Source organism: Dermacentor variabilis, chromosome 4, assembly GCF_050947875.1.
Source record: "Dermacentor variabilis isolate Ectoservices chromosome 4, ASM5094787v1, whole genome shotgun sequence".
Lineage (NCBI taxonomy): Eukaryota > Metazoa > Arthropoda > Arachnida > Ixodida > Ixodidae > Dermacentor > Dermacentor variabilis.
This window is the reverse complement of record NC_134571.1, coordinates 120,004,998-120,032,034: the sequence shown is the minus strand read 5'-3', so window position 1 is coordinate 120,032,034 and position 27,037 is coordinate 120,004,998.

The following is a 27,037-nucleotide window of genomic DNA, read 5'->3' as shown; positions in this document are numbered from 1 at the left end:
GCCGTCATCCTCAATGAAGAGGAGGAAGCAGTGACGACTCTCCTCTTTCCTTTTTGCCTTACAACTGTCAAGTAGTCACTGCCACCATCATCCGACACATATTCTTCTGAAGCAGAGTAGTAGAGCAGGGTGTCCTGACTGCCTGTGTATCCCATTCGGTGGAGGTATCTTTCACCGAGACGGATAGCTGACTCCACTTCAATCGCCGAAGGTGTCGGAAGTGTGGCCTCCCGAAAACACGAACAAGTACTCGTAAAATGAGAGAAGTAGAAATTGGGGTTCCCCACAATAGCCGCTTTATTGTCGGCCGCTATGGGTAATGGCGCTCAGTCTAATACTCAGAACAGTAGTATAGGGATCCCTGGAGCGTCTGCCAGGGTGCCTCAACAGTATGACCTGTCAGCCCGGAAACGAAATGGCTGCGATTACTTTTAATGATCTTCCTGACTATTACTGCAACCTCCCCAGACAAATTTTTTGGCCACGTAATCATAATTGGCCGTCTGATAGGCATAGCATTCTCACTATCAAAACTTTCGACGTTTTATTTTCTGTCTGAACGAAAATGACCCAGCTCCCAATAGTAGCTCTCTTATGTGGTTATGCTTGAATGTAGTCCATGAGCCAGAAGAAAAAAAGATTGGTAGGCTTTTCAACCTAGATGATTTTTGAGCTTGGCATTCTGCATAATTTCAGTACGTTCGATTGATAGGTCGGATCTTTTGTGCTGAGACAAGTAGGCCCCCATAGGATCATGAAAATCGCCATAGTAGAAGACTACATAATATAATTAGCACCTCGGACTGAAAATTCTAGTGGGGCCCTCAATTACGCCTCATGGGATGCGTCTATCGACGCGGCGTACGGAGACGCGACCTCGAGCTGAAACGCACATTGACAAGGTTACTGGGTCACGGAAAGAAATGGTTTGGTACTTTGAACGAAAAACGGCGTGTACACAACTAAATTTTCCCGTCAACGTCCTACGGATGAGCCAGAAATAGCAGAATTGCCTATAATTGGTGAAATTGGGACCGCCGAAAGCGCAGTGGAATTGAGCGAAGTAAATAAATTAATGGACCTCAGTTTGTGCTCACAAGGAAAGTACTCAATTATTACATCTCATCTCAAATGGCCTTGCCATCAGTGCACTGTGTGCTATTTCTAGGATATCAGGCACTATGTTAGTGTGTGATGTATGTTTCGCATGCCTAAAAGGTTGATGAATATAGGTGCGCGTTGTCTCACGCTACATATTCTGGTAAGCCCGCACACGTGAGATTAGGGTGATTTTTTTCATTAACCAGTGGTGTTCCGATCTGAGCATGCTGTACACGTCGGAGAGATATGAATGTCACATAACCCTTGCACACTGCAATTGAGCTGTACCCTGCACCGCTATATATGCAGCCGCTGGTCGACGCTTTGTTCTAGGTAATAGTTTGTTCGAGTTACAAAGTGGACGCGGCCGCAGTTGGGAAGCGGGGGCGCTAAAACAGCGTGTTGCACGGCTATTTGGTGTAGATTTGCTGTTTCTCGTTAAAGGGACGAAGCAGATTTTGTTTATATCGTGCAAGCTTAAGCTGCGGCTAGTGATCAACAGTTTACGCTAGTTAACGCGAGTAAGTTTAACGCAAGTTTATTACTAGTTTAGCTCTTGTTTACGCTACAAGTTTATGGCATTAGCACTGCATTGTTCTGAACCAGCAAAAAGTCAACGCTTAAGGCTATCTCATGAGCTAAACTCCCCTGCGCTCTTTCATGTCAGATATTTTGTAGAGTTTGTATTGGAGAATGCGTGATGATTGTGCCGCGTTCACGGTGGTGCAGAAGCACTGGTTAACACTTTCCCGTACGCAGAGACTTGTAGCTATTGTAAATCAAGTGATTACTTAGGAAACAGGAAAAGTAAAGCGAGTAAACGTTCCTTTGCTAGAAAACAGACCCAGCTGTGCAAGTATCTTAAGGCGTTTTCTTTCACACAAAAGAGTGGAAGGAAGAGTTATTACAAACGTTTTGTTGCCTGGTTCAAGGGAAAAATTGAACACTTCAAAGACGGCGAACCGCAACTCTATACACGCACCTGCGTAGTAAAGCAACACTGTAAACATTTTAATGTTTCCTCGGTCAAGATAGGCAAAAAGCTAAAAAATAAGTACAAGGATTGCGGTATATCAACTGCAACAAGTATACACACACATCAGTTCACGATACTGGCGGTAAATAAGCCGAAACGCTTTTTAGATTCTTCGTCAATATATCTCCGAACTTTATGAAGTCGGGGTATGAGCACGGACTTCTATTGACACTGTGTTGAGGGATATCACAAGTCTCCACGACCACACCTTTTGGTGAAACATCGCCCGATTCGGATATATTCAAATGTTAGCTGTTGTTTGGGCTGCAATAAAGCTTCCCAACATCTACCAATCGCAAGACTGCTTCAATTCGAGCAATTATACTTTGCTAAGAGCTCGAAGAAATCCCGAAGAGCCCCGGTATGTTTGCCTACTTGCTTCAAAAGAAGCATGAAATAAAAAAGTACCGAAATATTACCCTGTGTACTAATAACGGGCTTCTACACTACCGAAGGGAGTCGGAGTACCCTCTTTCATCGTTGACTGCACCTTGGTATAGTCGATATTCACCAGCATCTAATCTCCTGCAGCTCCTGCGGAGATCTATTCAAATTTCTCTAGTCCTGCCAGATGGGTCTCCTGTTCGCCTAGCACGTATTTATTTAAATTCGAGGAACGAGACCAAATCTCTCGAGGAGACTACCGCTCAAAAAAGGCTATTTAAATTCAAATAGGACATCCCCGTGACTCGAATGTAAGAGGTTTTCTTCTTAAAGAAAGTACGTGATACTACTGAGAATCCTTTACATATGAAACCGAAGGGAGGAATGTCGTAGAAGTGAATTTACACACACCGAGCGAAAGCGTGGATAAAACGTAGAACAATGCTAGAATGATTATGGCTGTGGCGGACAAAGGCTGACATAGCGCACAAAACGTTACGCGTATAGCTGCAGCGGAAACTATATACAGTATGTCGAGGCTTCGTTTCTCCCGTTAATACCACACGGTCCAGGAATCATCCCGCTACTCCCATTCGTTGCGTCACGCACACAGAAGCGTGACAACGAATGCGGATGCGGGAAACGGGGGTGGGAGAGAGTGCACCCAGATTTCAAGCAGCGGGATTGCAGATTCGGCTTTCCGTTCACCGAATGTGTGCGATCTGCCCGGATGAATCCCGTGGTAGCGGGTGCGCGCTGCAAGAGGACGGTATAGGAACGAAAGACCTAATCAAGGCGGGTAATTAGGTGACGCCCGGCGCCTTCTACCGCCCTTTTCGCCGCAGAACTCGTCGTTTCGTCCTTCCGGAACTGTTACCGGTTTGTTAAGACCATTCTTTCCATCTTTTCTATCGATCTTTCTCCGATGCCTCAGGGAGCACTACAAAGCAGTTCATTTTTGTCCTTTGTGTTACACACAATTTTTGTAGCACTCGACGGTAATTTCTCAGTGTCTGGTCTTCTTTACCTTGCTTTATTCTCGCTTAGCCCCTTTGTTGCTTGACACAGTTTTTGCTTTTATATAAGTTCTTTTGTTCTGCTTTGTACGCATTGAAACGACTCCTCAGAGGAGTTTTCTTTCTCACACTTGTTTTTTCCTATATCTCTCTCCATCAGCCATGTTGTATGGCTTCTGAGTAGTGGTTGCTTTTCAGTATTTATTTTTCGAAGTCAACAACTACAATGTTGCAACTGGGTTGTTGCAGATTTTTTTCCTTTCATGCCACCTTTCATACGATAGACTAATGAGTTTTTAACGACCCGTTCTTAGAGTTCCTGTCGGATATGTACCACCTACAGCGTTATTTCTCACCGCTTAATTTGCCTGGCCTTAGTGATCTAATATTATTTGTGCTTCTCGTGTACGAACTTAAGGCACAAATCCTTAAGTGCACATTTGTGTACTTTCCGTATATGCCAGTAGGCACGCAAGTGTACCTTTCATTCCATCAATGTAACAGCCAGTGCGTGCCTTGTAGGGGAACTCCATTCGGCAACATAGACACACGCAGGCAAGCACGCACGCTCACTGGCTTGCTTTTCCACATGCACACGCCCACATGCACACATGTATGTATACCAATAGAGGAGTTCAAACCGCTTCGCGGGATTTCTGACAAACGCTTTGGCAATGAAAATAAACCAGCATTAGCATTCTTCAGTTCTCTATCGTTTCCTAACTAGTCTTACGAGTGCACTTCTGAGTAAAAGGCTCATAAGTATGACAGCACGCATGGCTTCCCAAATTCTAAATTAGGGCACGAATGCTTACATTATTTCATATATTCTGCTTTTAGGTCATGCATGTGCCTTGCGCTGAAGCTTTCCACAGTTGAGAAGAGCACCCGAACGTAAAGCCTAGCGGCCAGTACAAGAAAATAATATTTAACTTATATTCACTTTATATCCTTTATACGTTTGTATTCCAATATATTTCCAATCGATGATCACTAAGCAAGAGTGCTGAATGCGTCTAAGTGTGTATGCTCAACAAGATTCGGCATGGTTGCAATGGATAATAAATGCACTAACATTCCCGAGCTTTAGCTCGCAAAGCTCGCGTAGATGACAGATAAAGATTACCTTTTCTAATGTATTTCTAAGTTTTTTTTTTTTTCATGGCCGATGTCGGCGATGCTGTGGCGATAAACAAAGCATCCTAGTAAGCACTGGCCATTTCAAGGAGCCTATAAACTGTTCTCGACCGTAAAATTAGAATAAATTTTACTACAGCCGCCAGTGGCTTTCTTCGTCTCTTTTTATTGTGTTTCTTTTCGTTGCATTTTCGCCATAGAAATGAATACTGTTATCATGTCCGCGCTGCATGTAAAAAAGGCTTGCTGTATCGGTTTTAAATTTTGTGAGCTTAATTGTCATTCACTGGCGACACGCGTCTTCTTTATTATATTGTTCGCGTAACGCGAATGGTGTTGAGTATCTTAAATTTCGTAGAAGAGAGAGAGAGAAAGGCAAAGGAAAGACAGGGAGGTCAACCAGAGTTTATCTCCGGTTGGCTACCCTGTACTGGGGGAGGGCCAAGGGGATGCGATAGGTGAGAGAGAAGGATTTAAAAAAAGCTACACACACACGCACGTACACACAAACTGTTTCTGTAGACACTGTCACGCAGCCCGCAAAGGCGTTCCTAGTGTTATGCAGTGTCACCGTACAATCCTGCGTCACACAGTGAAGTCACAATCTGTCAGAAAGTCGAGTGTCTTTTAAATACCGCAGCAGCGCCTTCGTAGCCGATTGCGCTGATGTTCGCGTAGGCCAGTTTCCAAGAATCTTGTTTTCTGTCATTGGGCGCCTGTCAAGTTTGTCTAGGGTGGTTGAGAGTACTGCTCTTTGCGGGTTGAAACTAGAGCACTGACAAAGAAGGTGCGCGATTGTTTCATTGCACCCGCAGAAGTCACAAAGTGGGCTGTTGGACATTCCGATAAGAAAGCAGTACGCATTTGAAAATGCTACTATAAGCCGTAGACGGAATAGAAGGGTGAAGTCGCGTCGTGGAAGCTCGGGTGGACTACGGAGTTTTAAATTAGAGTCCAGGGTACGAAGGTGTGCACTTGGGAAATCGGATGCATTCCACTGAGCCAATTTCAGGGCGTGTGCAAGTACGGCAAGTTTTTTCGCTGCGTTGGCTCTCAAAAGAGGAATGGCAACGCTGTTGACGCCGGATTGGGTAGATCGGGCAGCTACTTCTGCTCGATCATTGCCATGTATGCCACAGTGACTAGGCAACCACTGATATATGAATGATATCGTGTCCTTCGTCAACTATGCGATGGTGTACTTCTCTGATCTCTGCGACGAGCTGCTCAGGTGATCCATTGCGCAGTGCTGAGAGTACACTCTGTAGGGCTGCCTTCGAATCACAGAAGACTGACCATGCATGGGGGTTTCCTCCTGAATGAAATGAAGAGCGGCGCGCAAGGCTGCCAGGTCAGCAGCTGTCGTTGATGATACATGCGACGTTTCTAGCTGTATTTTGACGGATTTTGTTGGTATCACCGCAGCAGCAGCTGAACTTGCAGATTGGACTGAGCCATCGATGTAAACGTGTACGCGGCCACTGTGCACCTCATGTAAAATTTCTAATGTGGCCTGCTTCAGGGCAAAGAAAGGCATGTTAGCCTCCTTCGTGATTCCTGGAACGGTGAGGCGTATTTCAGGTCTGTGCAAGCACCATAAAGGTGAGGATGGTCTTGCTGCAGGCATGTAGTTCGATGGCAATGAGGTACGATTGGCAACTATTATACGACTGATAGTTGCTTGTGGCCTTTCTGCGGGTAGAGCGGGCAGATCCTGAGAAGGTAGTCGGGCAACGTGGCGAATATGCGTTCTGAGAGCATCGGCTACGAAGTACGTTGATATTGAGTGTTCTCGAGCTATGGCAATCGTTGCCGCTGTAGACGCACACCTCGGCAGACCGAGACACATCCTTACGGCTTGAGCTTGTAGTCCCTCGAGTACACGCACTTTTGTTTTGCAGGTGTTACCAAGCACAGGGAGGCTGTATCTTGCGAAGCCGAGGAACAAGGTGTTATAAAGCTACAGTATTGACCGCACCGATGTGCCCCATACCTTTCCGCCGAGAAATTTGAGGAGATATATTATTGTCAATAATTTCTTTTTAAGGTATGAAACATGCGGGCTCCATGATAGGTCGCGGTCAATATTTACCCCTAAAAAGCGGTGTTTCCATGCATTTGCAACTGCCTGCCCATTGACATTTACAGTGTCACGCTTCACTGACTTCCGAGAGAAAGTAACAAGGCAGCATTTCTCTGAAGACAGCTCTAGGTTCAGTTTTCACAAGTACAGTGATGTTAAGGTAGCTGCCTCTTGTAGCCGTGCTTGTACCTGCAGTCATGTTACAGCAGACGCCCAAATGCAGATGACGTCGGCATAGGTTGATATTTGAACTGTGTTGAGCAAGCATCTGACTAGGCCAACGAGCACTAGGTTGAATAGCGTCGGGTTCCCAACACTCCGCCTTGTTGTACTCCGCGGAACGTTTGGTGTTGAGTCGTGGCGCCATCCTCGGTCATCCTCGGCCTGTCGGTCAAATAACTGCACAGCCACTGAAAAGTGCGGCCACCAATTCCGGCTTCAATAAGAGCCTCTATAATGGCATAGTCTGCTATATTATCATAAGCGTCTTTTATGGCAAGGAATAATACTCACCGCTCTGTAAGGTACGCTTGGCACCGAAAATTTGCGTAGAGTAGAACATAATAAACTTCTCAATTTCTGAGCAGTTTGTGGTCGTGACTAGGAAAACCGTACAACTCTAATAAGGAAAAGAGTGGCAAGGCTCCTACTTTTTTTAATGATAAGCGTTTGAAGCATACAGTAATGGCGAAAAGAAAACCGTACGATAATTTAATCTTAGTTTTAAACAGGAGTGTAGTATTTATCAGGTGAAGGCAAATTAAAGCGGATGAAAAGACCACTTACCGCAGAACCTCTGCGACGAAAACCAAGAGCCTAACTGCGGGTGCAAGCTATTTGAAGTCATGGGCAACTGGGTCCGCCTGGTGGGCGTGACAGCGGTGCCATGGCGAGAGTCCTCAGATCACGAAAATGGGATGAAAACGATGGAACAATCTTGACGGAAGAACAAGCACATGCGTAGTGGCCCTGATCTAAAGAAGGTCTTCGACAGGGTCAAGCACACGGCCATCCTTGACAGAATCGCGCAACTCGGCCTGGGTAAACAAACATATAATTATATCCAAAATTTCCTTACGGGAAGAACAGCCAGAATAAGACTGGACGAGGAGGAGAGCACCCAGCTTGACATTGGCAGCGCTGGAACACCACGAGTGTCCATCGTGTCACTGATGTTCTTCAACCTCGTCATGATCAGACCATCGGAAAAACTGGAGCGAATAGAAGGCATTAATCACACCGCTTATGCTGACGAAATGACTATTTGGACCACGAAGGACGCAAGCGAGGGCGATATGGAGAACAGACTTCAAGGGGCGGTGGAGGCAATCGAAAATCATCTGGACGGCACCGGACTAGAATACTCGCCGGAGAAATCGGAACTGCTGCTCTACCGCCTCAGGACGCTCGGCAAACCGTCCAGAGACGTAGCGGAACTACACAAAAGGAGAATAAGATTAACCACGAGAAAAGGCATGGAGATACCAATGGTCTTGCGTCTCTGGATCGACGCCAGGGGAACAAACACGGAAACTATAACACGCCTTGAAAAGAAAGTCACGGCGACCGTTCGGCTAATAAGAGAGTCTCCAACAACAGGAGGAGCATTAAAGAAAGAAACGTCGTACGGCTCGTTCAGGCCTTCGCGATCCGCCACGCCGCGTACGTGGCGGCGTTCGTCCACTGGAACGAGGCTGAGAAAGACAAGATCGACGCGCTCATTAGAAAAGCGTACAGGACAGCACAGGGTCTTTCCCAATACACAATCCCTCAGCCACATCCCCCTTTACCCTTCCCCCTTTCAATAAAGTTTATCACCTCCACCACCCAATACACAAGAAACGAAGAGTTACCACTCGGGGTACATAACACGCTGGAAGAAATCGCGGAAGCACATAGGATATCGCAACTCGAAAGACTCTCCGGAACCAAGGCTGGCAGAGAAATTATGGAAGAGATCGGCATAAACAACCACGGAATGAACGGCCCCAAGACGCAGATTCACCCAGACGTCCGAGCCGCATTAAACACGGAAAATATCCCGTAGAACATGCACCCAGTGCGCTGTGTCGAGAGAAGAAAATGCCGCACGAAAACGATTCTCAAAAACCAAGGCGCTTCGGAGGGGGTGCTCTTCGTAGACTCCGCACGGTACCCACGAAACCGGGACGAAAACGGAGGTGTCTGCGCTGACAAAGGTAACTCCCTATTCGCAATGGCGGTGGTCTGCACGAAAGGAAAGCCCGTGACTGCCGGCTCCGTAAGGACCAGCTCGTCGGAGGCAGTGGAAGAAACGGCAATCGCATTGGCTGTAATCAACGGTCGGCAATAATACAGAACTATAGTCAGTGACTCCAATACGGCTATTAGGAACTTCACAAAGGGCTGGGTCTCGACTGAGGCGGCCAAAATCCTGAACCGCAGAGCAGAAGACTTTAAGAACGGCAAAATTACAGCCAAATACCTCAAATGGGTCTTTGCACATATGGGAGAAGTAACCGCGAAAGCCCCTCCTAACATCAACGAGAAGGCCCACCGCGCCACGCGAAAACTAACCCACCGTGGCACGGACAGTGACGGCCCAACAACCCGCAACCCCCGGGGACGGGGAAAGGACTGCGGCGGAGCCGATGGAGAACACGGAGGAGGCGACGACGACGAAGAAGCGATAAAAGACGACAGGAACAGACTGTTCACGTACCATTACATACTAACACATTACAAGAAACAAAGAGAAGCATACCCATAACCTCACAAACAACTCAACAGGTCTCAAGAAACAGATTGGAGAAGGTTGCAAACCAGATCGTTCCGAAACACAGTTCACTTAAACAGAGTACATTCAACAGAATACCCAGACTCGAGCTGCAAGCTCTGCAAGCACGAACACGCAGACATGGCACACATCTTATGGAAATGCACAGAGATCATCAGCTCAATATATGTAGAGCTCAACATAGAACCGGACACTCTCGAGGAGCGATAGCTAAGTGCTCTGACTAGCTCGGAACTAGACGACCAACTATGGGATATCCAGCGGGCCCGTGCAACGGTGGAAAGGCTATGCCTCACCGCACATAATGCCCGGGTGGGCTGAGCCCGGGCTGGCAACCTCACAGGCCCTTTTCCCATTAAAGTTTTTTTTTCCGTGCGTCCAAGCTGGCAGACAACTTGTGTTACTGGGTCAGCGTAAACGGACAGACAGACGGACAGACAGACGGACAGACAGACAGACAGACAGACAGACAGACAGACAGACAGACAGACAGACAGACAGACAGACAGACAGACAGACAGACAGACAGACAGACAGACGGACGGACGGACGGACGGACGGACGGACGGACGGACGGACGGACGGACGGACGGACGGACGGACGGACGGACGGACGGACGGACGGACGGACGGACTTAGAGCGCTCGACCTCGGCCAACAGCTGCCTAGGCCGCATCTATAAAGACCGCGTCTATATAATCAACGCAAACATGACACCTGCAAGTTGGCTACTTACAGTTATATTCTTGGTGTGTTGCTTCTCTAGGGTTTCTCGCGTGAAGTTCTTGCGCGAACACGGCAGCTGAGTCGGCAAATATGAAGTATTGTGGTGTGCCATGAAGGGTTCTGTGAAACGCTGGTATTAGATGACGTTAACCTTTACAATTGGCCTTCACAAAGCAGTCATTTCTTATTCAATTGGTTAAACTGCAATTCTGTTTTGTTCAATCCTAAGGAAGCTCATCAAACCTTACATTAAACATTATGACGGCTTTTGTCTGTATGAAAGGGCGCAGATCTTTTAAGGAATAGCGCGTGATCCTCAATCACTTCCTCGAACTGTCCCATCTTTTTTCCTTCTTTTTTGTAGTTCGCCTACCCCATTTTTGATACACTGGCTATAAGCAACCATACCAAGGCAAGCAAGCGCTGCGGCGTCGATTGCGGAGGCCACCTACAGTATAAAGATTAAATGGAGGGGCGTAGAGCATGCGGCGTTGTTCAGTAACACTGTGCTTGGCATAAACGTGTTTCCGCGGACGTTGGAATGCACGCGTAAACACTAAGACAAATATTTGCGATCCCTGCTTCGTTTGGAAAGAGATGTGCATACCGCGATCAGCAGCAAGCGGGGTTCAAACTTGGTTTCGCGGTTCAAATGTCGCGAAAACACACCACCCGCATTATCGCGTCGACGGAGCGGAGCAAGCCGCTGGATAAGGGCGCCAGCTGGTGAGACGAAAATGCGCGTCCGTACGTATCTTTTCTGACTTGAAAAAGTTTTTTTAAATTCGTCTAAGCGGGTCATCTACTAAAACCTCATTCAACAAAACATGCTCTAGCACAATCGCTTAGCCATTCGCAGCCGGACTACGAACGGGACTCACTTTGTACCGTCGTGTAGAGGAAAAAAAATTACTGCAGGGCGCATCTCCCGATGACTGTCGACGTAATGCGAATAGAAATCGAGGTATGTAGCGACAGACCATGTTCCTGAAGTCCATAGACGCTGGACCTAAGTGTTGTGTCACTTCATTAGGAAACGTGTAACTGCGTTTTATTTACAGCTTTTGCGAAATGCTGGACATTGCCAATGAGAGAATGGAGCAAGCCCAAACGTGGGCCGAGGCGTCAACGGTTCTTTTAATGCAATAAACCAGAGTGGCATCGTGTGCTCAGACAATCCGTCGTCGCGAACCGTAATAAAACCCCATTATTTTTGCAGCAGCTCTGCCGCGCTTGCGCGCTACATGAAATTACGAAAGATAAAAAAAAGGCACTCGAAGGCATGTTTTCTCAATGGTTGTGCCACGACTTCGCGTCACTGACTTGTTGCAACGCTTGCGAAACTCTATTGTAGATGAGACTGAGAGCGCGGCTGAGCTAACTTCGCAATTTATTTGCCTCGAACTTTGTTCTTCCTTATTGGTGTAGCTGTTGCTGTATGTTTATAACTTTTGAAACAATACTGCAAGTAATGACCAGAGAGAGGCTGCCACTGTTTGAAAATAAGAGATAATATTTTTGTAAACGTTTTATAAAGCATAAATGCAATCACGTAAGCGTCACAGGGGATGAACCCCGACCAACTAGCCGAAATTGTCATCTTGCTCAAATAGATTTCGTTCAATTTGTATATAATGCGCGTAACGCCACTCGTTGTTGGTAAAAAAAATTCTAGAATGGTAGCCAATAAAGTAAACATTGCAATTGCACGACTATAAATTTTCGATTTAGCTGTTATGTGGAAGAAGTGAAATGCTCGTAGGCGCTGATTAAGGAGGCGGGGGCGGGGGCTCGGGAACCTCGGGCCTCCGAGTCCCCTCCGGAGATTCTGCGAGGCGAGGCAGAGCCTCCCCCCACCCCCCACGGGAAGTGATATTAAAGTGTCGTTAGCAGAGTTTTGTTGCCCACATTATTTGAGGTTTCGTTTGACGTGCCTCGACCGTATCACTAAACATTTCATTCTGGCAAATAGCTTACTGCGGGCACGGATTTTCATTCGTACTCTCCCTTTATTTCTTCAAATCCTGAGAATAGTAGGACAAGCGAATTAGAAGCACTATCGGCAGCTGCCTCATCCGTATTTTCTCACTTCAACATTGTTTCGAAAATTATTTCTAAAGGTATGGATAGCCGTGCCCAAATAACAAATACGTTGCTGTATGTTCAGCTCACTTCAAATTGCTTTGCATGCCTTCTTGATCCTGAAAAATAATCTGTAGACTTCAGTGACCTCTTCCGCAGTATTTTATCAGCGGCATGGGAAATGCACGTCAATTATATCTGTCTCAGTATTGCCTCTCTTACTAGTAAGAAAGAAAAGACTTCTAATAATTTACGACATTTACTTTCGAGCATCAAGCGCATTTTTTAGTCATACAAACAGAAGGAAATGGCATTTGGTTATGCAGCTTTTATTCAAGGGAAAATCCTGTCTGCTACAGTAATGTATAGCGCGTAATGTTCATTTTATTATAAACCAAGTCCGCGGTCAGACGTGCAGTAACAACGAGAGTTCTGATACAAGTCAAGTTCCGCAGCAGTGCATGGCCACGGACGGCGCACAGCTAACCGGCTCGCTCTTCGGTTCAGGCAAGTTTATTGTCGTTAAGGGCCCCCAGAGGGGATACTACATAAGTGGTGGGTTTTACATAAGTTCTACTTTATGTATGCGTAATTAGTTATATGCAAAGTGATCAATCACACGCTGTTGAAATAAAGACGGGCAAGCGATGTAAATAAGGTAAGCAGGAAGGCCGTTCCAGTTCTTAACTGTTCGAGGAATGAGAGAGAGAGAGAGAGAAAACTTTATAGAATAAAGCAAATTTGAGGAACGAGGCGGAAAATGAGTGTTTGGGGCAAGCGGGCGTGCGACTTGCTGCGTATGACTGCTGCGGTGAGAGATACATGCTGTGGTAACGATGTAGGGCGCATGATGAAGGGTCTGATGAAAAAGGACTTGTGATGGAGCTCAAGACTAGCAATTAGTCGGCCATTAGATAGTAGTGTTATTACAGATTCTGCTTTAAGAGCAGAAATACTGACATCGTATAAACATTGTGAGTCTATGAGCCTAGTTGGCAGGCATTCTCAGATCATGAACAGCAGGTTGCCATTATCCTTCAAAAGAAAAGTTTATAACAGCTGTGTCTTACCAGTACTCACGTACGGGGCAGAAACCTGGAGGCTTACGAAAAGGGTTCTACTTAAATTGAGGACGACGCAACGAGCTATGGAAAGAAGAATCATAGGTGTAACGTTAAGGGATAAGAAAAGAGCAGATTGGGTGAGGGAACAAACGCGAGTTAATGATGTCTTAGTTGAAATCAAGAAAAAGAAATGAGGGAAGGGGGGGGGGGGGCATGGGCAGGACACGTAATGAGGAGGGAAGATAACCGATGGTCATTAAGAGTTACAGAATGGATTCCAAGGGAAGGCAAACGTAGCAGAGGGCGGCAGAAAGTTAGATGGGCGGATGAGATTAACAAGTTTGCAGGGACAACATGGCCACAATTAGTACATGACCGGGGTAGTTGGAGAAGTATGCGAGAGGCCTTTGCCCTGCAGTGGGCGTAACAAGGCTGCTGCTGCTGCTGATGATGATGATGATGGTGGTGGTGGTGGTGATGATGATGATGATGATGATGATGGCGATGATTGTGATGATGATCCTAGTAGCGCGGTTCTTAACAGGTTTAAGTGAGCTGATAAGACATGCTTGATGTGGGCTCCAGATGGCAGATGCACATTCCAGTTTCGCTCTAAGAAGTGATTTGTATACAAGAAGTTTTAAGTTTTGTGGAGCCTGACAGAGTTTACGCGTTAAAAAACTAGTGCCTTATTAAAGATGATATAATGTTAGAAATATGTTTATGTCAGGACATATCAGTGCACACAGTGACACCTGGGTAGGTATAGACTCTACCAGTTCGAGAGGCATGCTTCCGATTTGCTCAAGAAACACCAAGGGATTATTGCTACAAGTGACTAACATAACTTTACATTTTTTATCGTTAAGTCTCATTAACCAGTCGTCACACCATGTTGGTACGTTGGCGAGGTTTTTCTGCAGTGCTGTTTGATTGGAGGGGAAACGTTCCATGCGATAAAGGACACAATCATCAGCGACCGTTCGTATGGTAGAGGATACATGTGAAGGTAAGCCATTACTATATATTAAAAATAAGACAGGTTCAAAAACCGATCACTGACGTACGCCTGATGTTACTTGTATAGGGCTAGACAGATGACAGATTGGAATGACAGATTGGGATCCATTACTAAGAAATTCTAAAATCCAATTCACAACATCAGAATGTAAATTAAGTCTTGCAAGTTTCAATGTAAGACGCTGATGAGAGACACTACCGAAGGCGTTAGAGAAATCCAGAAAAATTATGTCAGTTTGTATTACTGTCAAGGTTAGCGTGAACACCGTAAAAAAAGATGGCCAGCTTTTTCTCACACGAGAAACCTTTGCGGAATACGTGCGTTTCGTGCGTTGCGGAATACGCATGAAATGCAAGAATACGCAAAAATACGTGCGTTGTGGAATACGTACGTTTCAGTTCGAAATAATGTGTCACTACTGGTCGATGAGACTACGTTAGGCAAAAATACGCGCTTTTCGAGGGAACTGCGCAGATCGGTGTATATTATAGAAAGCTAAGCACTAATTCTGAAGCAAGTCGGCGTTTTGTTCTTTTCCTGTTTGCGGTGATGTAACTGCTATGCTACCTCTTTGACGCTATTCGAGGCGGCAACAAAAATCTACCTCTTTGGAATAATGAACAAGGTGTTCTTCGGCAGCCTACCACGGACCTCGACGAAACAAAGGGAGCAGCACTGGTTATCGCAGGGAGCGGGAAAATGCAAACTGGCGAATATGACGGAGAATATGACGGAGCCCACAAGGCTGTGTCCACGGCTGCGTCCGGTTGATGTCTGGTGGACACGCTGCCATTGATGATGATGGGGATTGTCATTCCTGACGGAGTGCCACAGGCCGCCACTTTTCGTGTAGAATGTTCGGGTATAGCGCATTGTCGGTAGGGAAAATTTGAGTGTAGGCTGGTTCGTTTCCTCGGCAGTCCACCACGAAATTCGACGAAACAGACGGAGCAGCACCAGTTATCGCAGGCAGCGGGAAGTGCAAAGTGGGGAAGGTGACGATCTGCATCGCAAGAGCCAAAGGTTTAGTGATCTATGCGGATATGCAGTCACCGAGCCTCACATCTCAGCTGGCCGCGCCGCAAATATGGCCATGTTTTCTTCTTCGCGTGAAATAACTGCAGGAATATGGGCAACAACAGTAACAAAAATTGCTGCTTGGAAGCGCCGGTGGCTCGCTCTGATGTGTTGTGACCTTCAGATTCTAAGTGAACCGGAAAATTCTTAGCAATAATAAGGGTGACCAGCAATCAGTGGCGTCGAGGCTGCCGGCGGCGCCAGAGCGCGGCCGCAGCCACCCTACTCTCGCTGAATGGCCACGTCGCTTTGCCGCAGGGAGATCTCTAGGAAGACGCGCTGTGTGAGCGGCACAACTCGTCACTTGCCAGCAAGATTTACGTCGGCCGGCGGTCCGGGACATGGAAACGGCGTGCGGTGAGTTGCCGTGTAGCTAACAGGCACGCGCCTTCATTTCCGATGCCGTGGGCTTCTACAAGTGGCTCCGACGAAATCAACGTCACGCTTCTTACGAAGGAACTGTCACTGTTTGTCGCTGCGAAATGAAGAAATGGAACAAGACATCGCTTATTTCATGTCCAATGGCGTTTATGACTTCTCTTCACTCGTGAATTGTATTTCACTGAAACCCTTAACCGCCCGTTGTCGGGTATCTTTTTCTCAACCGAGAAAACAATTAACTGCATGCAATCCTCGCTCTCGTTGAGTTATTTTACATGAAGGAGCTCTTACAGTAAGTCGATCCTATTGAAACCGTGCCGCAACATGGTGGGCGCTATACAGCTGCTGGCGCTTTCATGGCTTTTTCACAAGTGAATTCTTCCTCGATGATCGTAGCTTCTTCATTGTTTTCAATCTTCAGACTGGCATAAACGAACGGAAAAATGGGCTAACCTCACTAAGGTTACTGTTGGTAAAACGTAAAAACAACGTTCTCCCTGCGGTCCCGCTTTCGTTTGGGCGAATAGATGTTGCGGAACTTCCGCACTTACGCCGCTGAGGGCCGTGTTTCTCAAGTGCTCCCTGGGCAGCGCTTTTCCTCATATGCGGGCTATATTGCCGCATCATTCTATCACTAATGTTACTCACGCCAGGTCTTAATAAATTAACCTAATTACCAACATAAAAGAAATTGTCCGATGGCAGGATTCAAGCACGGGATCCTTAGCACAACGTCTCGTTTTTACTCGCTGAGCTTACGTTTACTTCAATTCAAACCGCCACTACAGCTACGATTTTTACATTTCATGTAATATTCTAACATGTTGCTATCGCATTCATTGCTGTGCCCATATAGCGAGACTGTGATGGTCTCGATGCAAAAGCACCAAATGGCTCACTGAGCAAAAAAAAAAAACAGGAACCGGCGTCTGTAGCAATGAAACGGCACCTAAATTCCCACAAGCTACGACTTCACGCCACGTGCGCGCCTAGACAGAGCAGAGCGGGCGAAAAACATCAGCTGCTGGCGCGCCAGCTGTTGCGTGAGAGGAGCAGGCATCGCCGCGACGCCACGTCACCCTCACTCGGAAAGCTTTCTTTTCCGTGCGTTGCTTGGCCGTGAATGCTGTCACCGTAGTTATATCTTCGCCTCGGTAATCACTCTAAAGAGATTAATGTATAAAATACATAATAATTTCGAAAGGAAAAACGTTACTGGTAATGATTCTTAAACCTACGACACCACGCTGAGAAGCCTAGCGTCTTACCCACTGGGCCAAACCAATGCCTCGTAGATGGCAAGCCTGTGCACTCTTGCTTTTTTGACATCGTGTTAGTGGACCGAATTGTCCACTGCCAACCCTGGCGTAACCAAAGCAGGGACGTCAAAATCACCGTGGTTTACTCGGTAGCATCTCCATTAGGTTTTGTGGCAGTCTGGCAAGGTAGCACGACGTCACGGATCGCAATGCCCCGGCCTTGTGCTATGTAGGGGGCGTTGGCCAAGCGTCTCAGCGTAATCGCTTGGCGTCGAGGAGTTCATAACTCGAAGCACCCCTCATCGACGTTCAGTTGGACATTAATGCTTTCGCATTTGCAATTCATAAGTAGTGCTTGCTGGTCTGAGATTGTTTGCTCTCTGCATGAACTTTTGTGACATACTTCTTGCGTATGCTCAAGTGCTGCAATTGTTTATCTTTACTTCAATCTAGGAAATGGGAAGGTTTATTGTGTACATGATTTGTTGTACAAAAGCTCAAAACACATGCTTGAGACTAAGACACGGCGTATATACAAGAACAGAAAACTTATACAGTAAAACTTCATTTGAATCTCATGCTTCACTTATATAAATGACGCCTGGTGCGAACGCGCCCAAGGAGCTCATTGCATTTCTTTTGGGGCGTTCACAACAGGGGTCATTTTAATCAAGTCAAGCATGGGCTCCAAGTTAAAGGTGCATTTCTGAGTACGGAGGTAACATTCGCTACAGCTAAGTAAGGGCACGGCTGCTGGATAAAAAAAAAAAGTTTTTTTTTTGTTATCCAGCGGCCGTGGTACGTGCAATGCCTCCTTTACTAGATGCCCGCCGCGTTACTCGCTTTCGACCCGCCGTGGTTGCTCAGTGGCTATGGTGTTGGGCTGCTGAGCACGAGGTCGCGGGATCGAATCCCGGCCACGGCGGCCGCATTTCGATGAGGGCGAAATGCGAAAACACCCGTGTGCTTAGATTTAGGTGCACGTTAAAGAACCCCAGGTGGTCAAAATTTCCGGAGTCCTCCACTACGGCGTGCCTCATAATCAGAAAGTGGTTTTGGCACGTAAAACCCCAAATATTATTATTACTCGCTTTCGCATTGTAGCGTCGGTTCCCTTAGTTAAGCACAATTTCCGTGAGGCGGTGCTCGTTGCCTTTTCAACTTCCGGCGGATGTGGCAGCGGCGGCTGAATGCTTCTGCCGGCGCGTTATATGCGCGGGCGTCTCTTAGCGAGCGTTATCGCGGGCCTCCGAGATGGTAACAGACGCCATGGTAATCTCAGAGGCCGCAGCGCGTGATTTAAGTTGCAGGCGTTCGCCATAAGAGGCGCTCGTTGCCTTTACGCGGAGACGAGAAAGGGGAGCGGGCACGGAACCGAGTTTACCGGACCATGCGGCAGGCATCTAGTAGAGGAGGCTTCGCTAAAAAACTTCCATATTGGAGGCAACGCAATGTCTCTCGTATCTGCATGTTATCTCAAACAAACCCCTTGCTGGCACTGCTTTCATTGTAATATTTTTCAATGTAACTTTTAGAATACAAATAGCGTCCTCCATCACCTGCTCCGGTACGCACCGGGGCGCCTTGGTGCGCACTTTCATCCTCGATCAACCGCACCGATGCGCACCGACCATCCTCGATCACCGGAAGCGCGCCCTGTTGGAGCGGTTTTCCGTCGCCCCGTCTCGCACCGAGAAAATCGGCGGTGCACCTGGGTGCAATCCCAGCAAGCGCTGCGGGGCGCGCGACGCGCGCGCCCACAGCCGACTGCAGAACCGCAGACCACAGAACACCTATACATATGCGCAGACGCTCTGGCCCGATAGCTGCGGTTGCAACGGAGTTGACGGAGTTAGCTAGTGGAGAAGTCGGCAATGAGAAAGGAAGCGCTAGTAGTTGCCGCAATCGATGAGCTTTCTTCAAGTTCGTCTGACAGCGAAGACGACGTACATGCTGATCGACCTCGTCCAAAAACAATGTGGTGAAGAGCGACCGAAAGTGGACCGGTTCGTTGAACGGTTCGTTAGGAACTGGTCGTCAGGATTAATTACAATATCCATTGGTGTTTTCTTACAACCAGGTACGTCGGACCACGCCGTTTGACAAGGTTCGAGCGCTTGCCGCGGATGCTCACCAACTGCACACAATAAAATGTGCGCGCGCGCGTGTTCACGCACGTTTTGCGCGCCACGGGTAAAGTGGCGCTGCGTGCAAGCACCCTGCACGAGGTGCAGTTTTGTCCTCGATGCTGACCCTCCGCAGTGCGCCACAACCGCGGTGCAAAGCGCACCTTTTTGGTTTCGGGGCAACCCCGGGGCAAGGTGTTCGAGGACGCTAAAAGTAACCTGGTCGATAAAGAAAACGCGTGGAATAACTTTGCGCATAGAACAAGATCTTTATCTAAATACACTAAAAGCTCACCAACTTTTTAGAGCAGCTAAGATTTCTAGTTGAAACAATGACCTTTGGCGTTTGTGACAAGGAGACAACAAGGGTGCGACTTTTAGAAATTCTATTCCTTTTTTATTCCTTCTGCCGCGATGAGCCCGTTCCCGTCGATAGACTACGACGGCGCCGCGCCCATTTTGTCTGTCAATCACGCGATGTCAGGAATCCGCCAAAACGCGAAATGTTAAAGAGACGCTTACGCACTCATGCGCTGCCTAAGGCATATGCTTTTGGCTCCATCGGAGGCAGGGTCATTTCAGAAGGAAGGAAAATGGCTGCCCTTCTGATGACGGTGGCTCTTCGCCGTTACCGACGTGGACAGGGAGAGCCAGACGACACGTTTGATATGCCGGACGACAGACTTTCGACGGCATTTTCGCCTCTCAGAGGAAACAGTACGGCTGTTGTGCGAGGAACTCTAGGATTAACTACAAGCGTAGCGAGCGACGGCACTGTCGGTGGAGCGGAATGTGCTGTGTGCTCTGCCGTTCTTCGCCACCGGCAGCTTCCAAGGGTCCGTAGAGAGAGAGGAGGCAATCCGTGTGTCGAAGTCGACCACGAGTGAGTGCGTGCGATGCGTAATCGTGGCTGCTGTAACCGCAGAGGCCCGCCAGAAGTCGGTAGATTTTCCGAAGTCCGAGGAAAAGGCAGCCGGGAAGGAGGGTTTCCTTCGGCGGGGTGCTATTCCCAGGGTAACGGGTTGCGTGTACAGCAGCCTCATTGCCTTTATCGCATCCAAAGGTGAGCGCAAGGCTGCGTTCATGTGTCACAAGGGATACTACACTGCTTGCTCGCAAGTATACCTCATGTTATTTCAGCGCGTCCGTATCTCGTTCTTTTGAGAGTCATGCTGCACTTGTCAACACGGACTTTCTCTGTTCAGATTTTCCTCGGATTTGTGACGGGAACATGAGGATCCTGACGATGGATCCTATGCAAACGCAGTCGGACCACGACTCGTTCATATGGCGGGTGACATGGCTGCGACGGCAGTTTCAAGCGGGGTACATCATGAATTCCGGGGAATACCTCCTGGGTATTCCTTGGTGACAAAACATTTATGTCGATGTCACGCTTTATTAGCGAATATAACGGCGTGCCCCCCCCCCCCCAACACCTACATTAAACTAAATAACAAGCACATGGGTAAGTGCCCGTAGTAGAAGAAAGTATACCAATCGGGTGCTAACACTGATAATCTTCAAAGTATTAATTAAGTTACAAACATGCTACCAAGTGCCTGCCAGGAGTAGAAGAAACGAACACGCTGTGATGCTACGAGTGTGTCATTTGTAGCACCACTAAGTTGATTTATTCAGCTCTGACAGGGACTTATTACTGCGCTTATTACTTGGTTAACACCTTAGGCTGCAGCGGACTTGCCCAACTCGTTATTTTACTTGGAACTCCCGAAAATAAGCTTCAGGGTCCTGACCCTTTGAAGTGTATCTTCGTTGAATGATGCTGAAACTTTCCTCAGTTGCCAAGTTGCCTCTCGTCAGAGGAGCACTCAATGCAATCTCTCCATCTTTGTGCAGGTGACAGTGATTACTCCTTGAAGCCATGGCTTCTGACCCCGGTTCCCGGTCATCCTTCAAGGCTAACAGCCGAGGGAAAGCGTGGCACAACTCATGCCATCATGCGTACCATGAAGGAGAGATGCATTAGGCTCTTTCTTGAAGGGCCACGGGGGCTGTCTGCAGGGGTACCACACCCTCCGCTACGAGCTGGAACTTGCGGCCAACATTCTAGCGGCAATGCTGTGTTGCACAACCTTGGGCGTAGAGTCAGATGATGGCAAGGATTATGACAGCAGCAGAAGCAGTAGTATCGATCCTGACAGTAACGACGACCCTATGCCACACTGCCTGCCCCAAAACAGGGGGTCTCCAGTGAATTATTTGAGAGGGTGGGCAGTCTGAGACAGTGTTATTCGCATGTTCGGCACAACCCGTACACAGCACATGCATTGATTAAGGAGTGAGTGACGGCAGTTGAGAAGTCAACGGCAGCGTGAGCATCGCAAGGTGCATACAATATGTAGTGCCAGCAAGGTGTGGTTGGTGGTCTATGAGATACGTAATAATTGAATTGTACATCTCATGATGTGAAAGGGCTGCCAGAATATTTTCTAGACTCACTTTAAGTTGATGTCTACGTAATGTAAAGCATTCATAATTTAACGAGAAATGTAAAAGTTGTGTAGGGAAGGATCATGTAGAGCTTATAGGATGTAGTATTTATTTTTAATAAGTAAAACAGAATATTTAGTGACAAGATATCAAATTAGAAGCAAACTAAAATGCAGTTGCCTTTAAAAGGGCCTTGGCCATGATTTGCATGCTGCTGCTGTCCTGATCTAGATGCCCTGTGTGTCATGAATGTAGCCAGCGGTTTCCTTTTGTTGCCTTTTTTTTACTGGTAGCAATAACACTTCTGTGCTCCCCTTTTGCAATGAGGGATATTAGCGATCGTCCCCTATCTTTCTAGTCAGTCAGGGAAGCTCACAGAAGGCAAAATGTGCACTCGACGTCACACCTTTCGCTTCATCGAACACCTTCTAGGTGCTCCGACATTTTGTCTCACAACAAAGGCAGTGATTTTTCGTCCTGGCGAAAGCGCCTTTCAACTGGTCATCCAACATGTCAAACGCTCTGGCTCCCGTGAAGTGCATTTACGCATGAGCAGTTGATAGATTTCAACAGTAACCTCACTTGTAGAATTCAGTAACTGAAATGATTCACAGTTACACATTTACAGTGGAAGCTAGCACTGCGAATTTAGCAGCGACATGTAGGTAGGGTAGGAGTGATGAGAAAAGTAGAAGGCAGGGAGGTTAACCAGAATAACGTCCGGTTGGCTACCTTACACCGGAAGAATGGGAAAGGGGAAAACAAAGATCACAGGGAGAGAGAGGAAGGAAGGAAAGAAGGAAATTGCGGCGAGTTCACTGACGCGTGAGGTCTTAAACAAATTGCATTAAAAGTCACAGATGGTCGCGCAAACCCGTCGTCCGTAAGAAACACAAAAGCGCCTTCACCGCTTCATGGGCCGACGGGCGATGGGGGCGGTGTTCCAGCAGCACTTGCACAGAAAGTGACCGATTGTCCAGTTTTTGAAAAGCTTTGACAAGTTCTTGTCTCAGTGGGGCATATCTTGGACAGTGGCACAGCAGGCGGTCAATGTTTTCTTCGGTGCCACAGACCTCGCATGCTGCGCTGTCAGTCATTCCAATTAATGTAGAGTATGCCTTTGTGAAGGCCACTCCTAACCAAAGGCGGCAGAGAAGCGCAGCTTCACGTCGTGGAAGTCCGAGTGGAGGTCGGAGTTGCAGGGAGGGGCTTAGTCGATGCAGTCGCGTAAGTCGTAAGTTTGGCGAGTTCCACTCGGTCACTGTGAGACTGCGTGCCAGGTGTCTAAGCTGCCTTGCAGCGTCAGTCCTCGAAAGCGGAATTTGAACGCGGTGTTCTTCTTGATGTGCTGTGCGAGCAGCGTTATCGGCAGAATCATTGCCATTGATGCCACAGTGAACAGGTACCCATTGAAAAACGACCTCGTGACCTTTTTGTTGGACATCCTGGCAAAGTTTCACGACTTCGTATGTCAATTGGTCATGACATCCATGTCGGAGAACTGACTGCGAGCACTGTAATGCCGGTTTTGAATCGCAGAACACAGCCCATTTTCTAGGTCTTTCAGAATCAATGAATTCCAGTGCTCGACGCAGGGCCGTTAGTTCTGCCGCCGTTGAGGTCGTGACATGCGACGTCTTGAACCGCAGTGTCATTCTTCGCGTTGGTATAACCACGGCACCAGAAGAACTGCACGACGTAGTCGATCCATCGGTATAGATGTGCACGTGGTTGCTGTACTTTTCATGCAGAAGAAGTAAGGTCAGCTGTTTTAGAGCAGGTGCCGGCAGATCTGTCTTCTGTAGTCCCGGAATCATCATATGTACTTGTAGACGGCTCAAACACCACGGAGGAAACGCTGGCTTGGCCGCAGGTGCGTACCCTGGAGTAAACGACGCACGATGTGCACTGACAATACCGCTAAATGTCGAGCAGGGCCTTGCAGCAGGGAGGCTCGCCAAGTCGTGGGCAGGGGTCCCAGCATAATGCTTGAGATGCATACGCATTGTCTCAACGGTAATGTGCGTCGTGATTCGGTAATCCTGCGCAAGGGCAATGGTTTCAGCCGTTGATGCACTGCGTGGTAAGCCAAGACATATCTTAAGGGCCTGGGCTTGAATACTCTGACTCGTACGCAGGTTAGTCTTGCAGGTGTTGGATATTGCAGGCAGGCTTTATCGCAGGAATCCAACGAACAACGCCAAGTACAGCTGTAACATAGCGTGTATAGATACATGTAAATAATGCATGTAAATAATGCGACATGTAAATAATAGCAATCAACAATGGGGCAGCTGTCACCCGTCAGTTCACCCGTCAACATAGTCTTTTTATTAAGTAAAACGTGTTTATGTGCCCATCACGCCCACCAGATTCTGCATTAAAGAAGTGTGAAAATCATCAGAAGGGCTGTAGTTGTACAGACATATGCAACAGACCACAGAGACATGTCACAATAAATATCAAATCACCTTGTGCGTGCATCTGAAAAATCACACACAAATGCGTCATAAAAATTAGAGGTAACAGGCACGCGCTGCTTAGCTATACTACTGCATACCGCAGGGTTACACAGAAATAGCATCCCGCTTAAACTATATCACTGGAAAATGTGCAAGTGCATAAATGATCACGCACCAACACAACAATATTTATTACAGCCAAATGTCGCTATACGTCGCTATATTTGAAAGGAACATGCTGTTGCGGATCACATGCTTTCGCTTCCTTCCTGCTTTTATGTGGCATGCAGCTTTGACAATCCTGAGTCGTTCTGTCGCTTCTTTCTAGCAGTCATCAATCGACAGTTCCTCTCTCCCCTGCGGTGGCAATTTCCCAACCCCCTTTTCCCTTTTCTATCTGACCCAATGTTTTTTCTCGTGTTGTTTCTTCCCCATCTTCATCTCTTACTTCTTTTGACGGTGGATCTAATACAAGTAGGCCCCATATGACAGACCCACTGCCTAAAGTCACGTACTCTGACCAAGTGAGTATGGGACAATACGCTACCAGCCAATGAAATGACGCCGGCACTTCTATCCTTAGGTAAATAGAGAGAGGGAGAAAGTCTAGAAGGAAAATGCTTCAGTGAAAGTAAAGGTAGCGGACCAAAAGCGAGAGACAAAGACAGGAAAAGAGAGGAAAACGACAGACCGTCCTACTCGTGGTGGCAATCTTGGAGCAATGTACGCGACTTCTGGAGTTTATATCAGAATCCCGATGGTTCACCATTGTATACATCTGCCCTCTCGGCGCCATTATGGCAAATTTCCGGGCCTTCCGTGCAAGTTTAGCTCGATCGCAGAGACCACTGCCCAATTCTCAGCTTCGCCTCAATGTGGAATCACAACATATAAACACAATACAAAAACATGTAAACAACAAATGGCAGGGGTTATGAGGAGGAAAGTAGGCGAAAATGCGCTTTGTAAGTAAAGTCGAGAAAAGAAAGCATGAATGGCGTCAAATTACGTTCACTGCAGAAAGAAATAACTGACAAAGTCGTGCCCTAGAGGCCGTAAACAATAAAATGTTCCTGCTTCTCGTTTGCTTCAAATACTATTCCTTTCTCTCCTTGTCCATTTCATTGTGTAGCTTCCATGGGCTTCGCTGACACGTTGAAACTTAGTGATCGGAAATTCAAAAATAAGTTAAACTGTGCGTTTAAGGTATTATTCGGCACCAAAAGAAACAACAATCGAAAACCAGCAAGAAGAGGGATGCGGTGGAGGGGAACCACTATAGCGTCTCATTTGCCGCCTTACCATAAATAAGGCAATGCAGACAATGACATATGCGTTTAGTAAAAAATTTTCCTACTTCTGATAGCAAGATGATAATAGAATTTCAGGGCTTAATCTTGACACTCGCATAATCATGCAGCAGCCCGCTAGTTCCACGATGCTGAAGACACTGCACCTCACTGAGAAATGAGGAATAGGTGTCGTAAAGGTTAAAACTCTGACACTCAGCTTCTATGAATACTCCCGGTTGTGTTCTTAGTGGCTCGCCGAGTCCAGAAGAATGTGAACATTTCGTAGATCCAATGCACGTGTTAGAATCTGTGTTATGCGAAGCATTCGTGAAGCAGTTCATTGAGTGAGATATCGCTAAATTTGATGCGCACAATTCTGTTTAACAGCGAGACAGTGATGTCGCGAGGACTAAGCTGATGTATGATGTTTGTACGGCTAAGAGGGCTGATGCCTGTATGCACATAGAAGCAGAACATCTAGGTCGATGCAATAATGGGTTTTACAACAAAGGCTACACTTAGTGCACACGTAATACACAGAAAAGTGGGTGGGGAAGCGGCGCTGTAGCACCTTGGATGTTAGGAATGTGACACGCATTATGCGTATATTTGAGTTCGGATACCACCTGCGGCAAGTTACTTCCCCTTTGAATTATAATTTCCTTTTTTAGTTATATTTAATTTACCGTTTAAGCAAAAAATTATTTTATGCCTTTCTTGGTTTCATTCTCTGTGGCATAGCAGGGGAATATTCCCAGTGGCAAAAATCAATGGGCCACAATGGTGTAATCCATATGCAGAAACCTGAAAGAAATTCAGAAGTCGCCCAATAACATGCTCTATACTAATTAGGCATCTTTGTACTTAGGAAGCATCTATGAGATGACGTTAAAAATAACAAAGGTTTTATTTTCTCCTTTTTTTCATTGCACCTGATACAAAGATGCTCACGGCTACTACTCTTACAGTCAATATTTCGGTTGCCTAATATTGGACACACAAAACAGACAACGTTAAAGACATCAAAGAAGCCATTAAACAACGTCCACTCTTACGCTGGGAGATCGGTACGCCTCAGAATTTTTTGTGAGTTGACTACATCTTTAGAATATTTATGTCGTGATTTGGCTTCTTATTATGCTGAATAGTGTAGCGTTCACTGCCGCTACTTTACGTAGCAGCATTGAGTGTCTTTTAAGCCTGTTTATTTATCTAGACGCCACCGAATGATACGAAAGCCGAGATAATAAGAAAAAATTTGAAGCATCACCTGAAAAGGGATGAAGCAAAATCATGGACGAAGTTTCTTCGATAATTGGGAATAGATGCGAAGGCGGGAATCAAGCAGACAAAAGATGCCCTCAGCGTCGGCGAAATTTATTGTAATGCAACACATTCATTGAAGCATGATATTAAGGCATCGGCACGAAAGCCTTCTTGCCTTCTTAGAAACATAGAGCAGCGCGTGAAAAAAATTAAGTAACCGGTGAGTAATTGAGGGCGACCAAATAAAGAACCACCTAAAATATAACAAGACATATGATGCTGCTGACTTCTATA